General features: G+C 46.5%; 1 pseudogene; it reads left to right on the top strand.

Annotated features, from left to right (window-relative positions):
• The first annotated feature begins 769 nt into the window (after positions 1 to 769).
• LOC115133825 (hyaluronidase PH-20-like) lies at positions 770 to 5,977 on the top strand (annotated as a pseudogene).
• Positions 5,978 to 7,147: the final 1,170 nt, after the last annotated feature.

Genomic DNA, 7,147 nt, shown 5'->3' on the forward strand with positions numbered 1-7,147 from the left:
CAAGTTAAAGAACACCATGAAGCATGGGGGTGGCAGAATCATGCTGTGGGGATGTTTTGCTGCAGGAGGGACTGGTGCACTTCACAAAATAGATGGCATCATGAGGAAAGAGAATTATTGGATATATTGAAGCAACATCTCAAGACATCAGTCAGGAAGTTAAAGCTTGGTCGCAAATGGGTCTTCCAAATGAACAATGACCCCAAGAATACTTCCAAAGTTGTGGCAAAATGGCTTAAGGACAACAAAGTCAAGGTTTGGAGTGGCCATCACAAAGCCTAGGCTGACCTGAAAAAGTGTGTGTGAGCAAGGAGGCCTACAAACCTGTCTCAGTTACACCAGCTCTGTCAGGAGGAATGGGCCAAAATTCACCCAACTTATTGTGGGAAACTTGTGGAAGGCTACCTCAAATGTTTGACCCAAGTTAAAAAATGTAAAGGCAATGCTACCAAATACTTATTGAGTGTATGTAAACTTCTGACCAACTGGGAATGTGATGAAAGAAATAAAAGCTGAAATAAATCTTTCTCTCTACTATTATTCTGACATTTCACATTCTTAAAATAAAGTGGTGATCCTAACTGACCTAAGACGGGGAATTTTTACTAGGATTGAATGTCAGGAATTGTGAAAAACTGAGTGTCAATGTATTTGGCTAAGTTGTATGTACACTTCCGACTTCAACTGTATGTTCTCTATGCAGTACACTTCATACTGACAGTTAGTTGTCTGTCTCTTTGCTGAATGTTTTTCCTCCCCAGGAGAAAGGATGGGCTGGTACATCCAGAAGAGCAGGGGCATTGTACTGCTGCTGTCCGCCCTCACCCTCTCTCTCCTGGGTGTCATCAGCTCCACTACACTCCTACCTCCAACAACCTCCAGCCCTTCTCTTACACTTATGAACACCTCTCCCCTCACCCACACTTCCTCTCCCACCCTCTTCCCAAAAACATCCACATTCTCCAAGCACCAAAATCAAATTTCCTTTACCACCTTAACCCTTCCTCTCTCTCAGTCCTCTCCACTCCTCTCCCCTACATCAACATCCCACTCCTCTTCCCAAAACCTCCCATGCTACTGTACCTCATACAAAACTTTGCTCCTTCAACTTCCCCATGCCACACGCCTCCCCCAAAACCCCTCCCGCCCTCATCTCCCCAAAACTTCCCTTCCTCCTCCTCTCTATATGACCAGTCCCTTCACCCAAATTTCCCGTCCGCGTCTCCCCAAAACCATTGTCCCTCCTGTCTCTCATTCCTCGACTGCTCCTCTCTCTTACATCACCTCCACCCTTTCCCTCTCCACAACTGCCCCTCCATTCCCCAAAACCTTCCCTCCTCCTGTCCCCAATACCTCGCCTCCCCTACCCAAAACCTACCGCGCTCGTCTCCCCAAAATATCCCCTTCCCTTCTCCACGACACAACCAGTCCCCTTCCAAAACACTCCAACCCTTGTCTCCCCAAAATCTCCCTCCCTCATCTCCCCTAAACTACCAACCCTCCCTTACCCAAAGCCTCCTCTTCTCTTCCTTCTCCTCTCCCCATTCCACCAGTCCCTTCCCCAAAACTTCCCATCCACGTCCCAAAATGACCACCCCTCCTTTCTCTCAGTTCTCCACCCCTCCTCTCTCCAGAACTACTGTCCCTTATCTTCCCAAAACAACAATCGCTCCTCTTCCCTCTACCACCCGTCCCTTACCCCAAACCTCTCCACCACACTGCTCCCCCTCTGTTTGACTGTGAGCCCTTCATAGTGACCCAGAACCTCCACTCCTCGTCCACCCCAAACCTCTCCCCATCCTCTCCACCACACTGCTCCCCCTCTGTTTGACTGTGAGCCCTTCATAGTGACCCAGAACATCCCAGACCTAATGTGTAACAGGTACAATATCTCCCGGTACACCTCCCCCTACAGAGGTGTGGCCACACCTGCCAAGGTAAGAAACAATACATATATTCCTCTTGGATAAATGGTAACATGTTAGAAAATGAATGACCCTAAAACAATCATATACTTCAATGTTCTAACAGGGATTTATTGCGAGAACGTTACTGTGTTTCCTTCCTCCCTGCTTTTAAGTGCCAGGTCAGTTCCTGTCTCTGTTCTATACTGACCGACTGGGCCTCTACCCCCAAGTGAACCTGCTATCCAGGCAGCAGTTCTACGGAGGCATCCCCCAGAGAGGAAACCTTAGGGCCAGCTTGGCCAAAGCCCGCGCTGACATTGACTACTACATCCCCTCCAAGTACTGATCTAAAATCAGCACCAAAATCCTAACCTTAATGATTAACCATCAGGTCAACACTATGGGGCAACTACAACTGCTACTCTACTGCAGATCAATGTTTAGTCCACCATGTTCAAACATTAACCTTAACCATTAAGGGAGACTTGGGGACACAAAACTGACCTTAGATCAGTGCATAATAAGGGTATAACTTTACTGCTCCACCTCCCTCCAGGACAGCCGGTGTCCTGGCTGTGATCGACTGGGAGGACTGGCGCCCCCTCTGGGCCAGGAACTGGGGCTCCAAGTGGATCTACAGAACCCTTTCAGTGACCCATGCCCGCCAGAGGGACCGCTCCTTCACAGCCTGGCGGGCCACGGCTACAGCCAAGAAGCAGTTCCAGGCAGAAACCCGCATCTACATGCCAGAGACTCTGTCCTTGGGTAGCCGGCTCAGGCCCAACTACCAGTGGGGATTCTACCTGTTCCCCAACTGTTATAACCATGGATGGATGGAGCCAGGATACACAGGGAGATGTACCAAGGAGGTGATGGGGCAGAACGATGAGCTGCTCTGGCTGTGGGAGGCTAGTTCTGCACTATACCCATCTATATACCTGCAGGTAAAGGATGTTTTTTTGGGGGGTGGGGTGGGGCAGGATATGACTAATTCATAATCTAACATTTACCCCTAGTCTGGTAGCCAGATGTGTTTTGGTTTTGCCATCTCCTGTGTAGCCTGGCAGGCTATACTAAAAGTCTAGTGCTTCCTAGTTTGTAGGTAAGGTGAGAGAGACTAACTCCCATGGGGTTGTTGTGCTTCTTTTAGGCGTCTCTAGGGGACAGGCATAGCGCAACCCTGATGGTAAGGAACTGAGTCTAGGAGGCGCTGAGGGTGTCTGCCCTGCCCGCCAAGCCCCTCACCGCACCCGTCTACGTGGAAACACGACCTGTCTTCATCGACCAGAACAGACGCTTCCTCAGCCAGGTGAGAAATATGCTTCTTACAAAGGCCTTTGACCAATTCTAAATGAGTCTCTAGCTAGCCCCTACCCGCTAGACACACGAAGCAGGGTGATGGTGGGGATCCGAGATTAGAGAAATGTTGTCCTGAGGTGCAGTTACCTTTGTCACACCCCCTACCACTATAATAATAACCATTCTCTGCGTTAACTGTGTGATGGTCTCCAGGGTGATCTGGGACCATCGGGGAGAGTGCTGCTGTGGAGGCCTCAGGAGCCATTCTGTGGGGGGCCAGTGCCAACTACGATGACAAGGTTAGGTGATACTCTAGCCCTGTTTATACCTGGTTCTAACATGGATCCTTTGTCCTGATCTTGTCCACATCCTGATGGTGCCCACATTTTCAGACAGGTGTACTATATGTAGACAATCAAAAGATGCATTGTGATCAGATCTTCCTCACCACCCCCTCACCACCTCAAATCAAAGGAAATTGTATTGGTCACATACACATGGTTAGCAGATGTTAATGCGAGAGTAGCAAAATGCTTGGGCTTCTAGTTCCAACAGTGCAGTAATATCTAACAATTCCACAACAACTACCTAATACACACACATCTAAGTAAAGGGATGGAATAAGAATATGTACATATAAATATATGGATGAGCGATGACCGAGCGGCATAGACAAAATGCAATAGATGGTATAGAATACAGTATATACATATGAGGAGTAATGCAAGATATGTAAAACATTTTAAAGTGGCATTATCAATGTGATTAGTGATCCATTTATTTATTTATCAATTGCCATTATTAAAGTGGCTGGAGTTGAGTGTGTATGTAGGCAGCAGCCTCTGTGTTAGTGATGGCTGTTTAACAGTCTGATGGCCTTGAGATAGAAGCTGTTTTTCAGTCTCTCGATCCCAGCTTTAATGCACCTGTACTGACCTCGCCTTCTTGATTGTAGTGGGGTGAACACGCAGTGGCTCGTGTGGTTGTTGTCCTTGATGATCTTATTGGCCTTCCTGTGACATCGGGTGCTGTAGGTGTCCTGGAGGGCAGGCAGTTTGCCCCCGGTGATGCGTTGTGCAGACCGCACCACCCTCTGGAGAACCTTGCGGTTGTGGGCGGTTCAGTTGCTGTACCAGGTAGTGATACAGCCTGACAAGATGCTCTCAATTGTGCATCTCTAAAAGTTTGTGAGCGTTTTAGGTGACAAGCCAAATTTCTTCAGCCTCCTGAGGTTGAAGAGGCACTGTTGCACCTTCTTTAACACACTGTCTGTGTGGGTGGACCATTTCAGTTTGTCTGTGATGTGTATGCCGAGGAACTCAAAACTGTCCAGCTTCTCCACTGCTGTTCCGTCGATGTGGATAGGGGGGTGCTCCCTCTGCTGTTTCCTGAAGTCCACGATCATCTCCTGTGTTTTGTTGACGTTGTGTGAGAGGTTGTTTTCCTGACACCACACTCCGAATGGCCTCACCTCCTCCTTACAAGTGCACATGGATCTGGACAGTGAAGCCGTTTAAATCATCCTTACCCTGCCTTCTAAAATCATTGACAGGTGGCTCCATTAACTTATGGCATCAATAAAATAAAATAAATAAATATACATACAGGGAGGGACCAGGAAACCAGGAGGGACCAGGAAATCTGTTCACAGTGCGGACACAATGGACGGATATGAGTCACATGTTAATACATGTTAATACCAAAGCCTCACATAGTTCTGAAAATGTGGGCAAAATCAGAATGTAGACAAGATCAGAACACAGGCCACATGCTAGAGCCAGGTATAAACAAGGCTTCTGACACACATACACACTCAAGGTGATACTCCCCAATCACACTGAACGCAAAATACCACTGACAATTTTAGGGTGCCATTTGAGACACATAATATTGTTTTAAGAAACAAAACTATTCAAAAGCAGAAAAAAAAGTATTCTCACCATGAATAGAATATTACCATAAATAGAATATTACCATAAATAGAATACTACTCCAGCACATATGAATCCACTCAAACTTTCTTTGATGTATTGTTCCCTCCCTCCACCCTCCCTTCCCACAGGCATCCTGTGAGGCTCACCAGGCGTATCTCAGCCCTACACATAAACATGAAGTGTTATCATTTCCTCCTACTTTCTCTCCCTCTCCCTCTCCACGGTCGTCTTGTGAAGCTCTTTCCTTGTACCTCACCACCACGCTCAACCCCTACATCAACAACGAGACTTCCTGTGCCAGGGGAACGGGCACTGCGTCCGGAAGCACTACGAGTCGGACCTTTACCTCCACCTGTCCTCAGGGAACTTCCGTATCCTGCGGGCCAGGGGCACGGACATGGTCCCTGGGTCTCCCAGTCTGGCTGACCTGACTCTCTTCTCCGGGAGGTTCATCTGTCAATGCTATGCAGGACGGACATGTTCCCCCAAGCTGCCCATACACCTGTCTAAAGCACTGGCGTTTAAACTGAAGCATCAGGGTCTGTCTGACAAAACTAAGACACTGAATAAAGTGATCGCTGATATGGAACAATCGACCATTAAAAGAGAACTTGAAAAAAAAAAAAACAAACACTGATGGATGGATCAACTGGACTGTCCTGTGTGACATACACAAGGTGGCACAAGTCTCTGGTTTGACCTTCATAATAATACTGTAATAATAATCAGAGGTAAGTACTTGAACGGCTCATGCAGATGATGGTTTTCGGGTGATATGTTGATGGCACATAAGGACAAACTACAGTGTATGCCATGCAGTACTGTACAGCCTGGGTGTTTCAGGTCACTGTTTTCTCTGTGCCTTAATAAGGTTCACACTGCAGTAATGATGAAGCTCCATACGTCTACTGATTCCATTCAGCAGGAAATAGCCTAAAGACATTGACATGCTGTGACAGGAACAAAGAAGAGTTGATTGCAAGTAGAGATGGTTTACCTGTGACAACAGTTTTCCTGTAGTTATTTGTATATCATTGGAGTGTATATGGTTGTCTATTGCACTACTGTTGATGTTGTGAAGACAGGCACCTATTAGACCTGTTATTATAAATATTTTATTAATTGACATTGACCTGAGGTGCTAATAGTTTATTCCCGGTAGAGCACAAAGCCTTATTAAGCATTCAAGTAGATTACTGTAGACATTTGGCATTTAAGCATTAGCCTGCTTTACTCTGTAGAGAATTACCTTGAATTTTAGCCAGACTTCTGAAGTTAGGCCCAAAACCCTATTAAGAGTTTGAGCGTGTGCAGGTGTTATAACTGGAAATAGAGAAGTGATACCTCAGAGAGCCAGGAGTGAAGCAGTTAACATCAACACTAAATCCTGTGTTAGTATCAGTGTTCTATTGTTGTAACAAATAGAGGAAGTCAGCGGGGAGATAATGAGTCCAGAAGGAGAAGTGAATGATGGGAGTCATCTGGCCAATTAGATAAGCCATTGTTGTCCCTAGATGTTTATGGCCAATCAGATTGGCTAGTGGTTCTGTGTCCCTGGGTATCAGATATATGGGAACATAAATAACAGGTCCCTACAGTAACAATCCAGCTCTTCTTACCCCTCTAACCTCGCTGAATGGTCTCCTTGACAACTTTCCACGGGTAACCTAGCCTAAACACACACACACACACACACACACACACACACACAAACAAACAGTGCAGAGGTGGAAAAACCAGACTCATCATCTCTGCCTCTCATGCCGAATCAATCTGACACCAGGCACAGATATGAGTCATTTAGTATCTCTTGATCCAGTCGCAGAGCAGTGTTGACTTTATATATTTGAGGTGCGGTTTCCTGTAAAGGTCAGACATTTTCAGTTGGTTTACGACATTGTTCAACTTTCCTATGAAGCTGATCTGAGAGAAGCACAGACAACCTGTAAATACAAGCAATTTAGTGAGAGTACGATGTCAATCAAGACAACATGAACTGGGACAACC

This window comes from Oncorhynchus nerka, linkage group LG8 (genome assembly GCF_034236695.1).
Source record: "Oncorhynchus nerka isolate Pitt River linkage group LG8, Oner_Uvic_2.0, whole genome shotgun sequence".
Lineage (NCBI taxonomy): Eukaryota > Metazoa > Chordata > Actinopteri > Salmoniformes > Salmonidae > Oncorhynchus > Oncorhynchus nerka.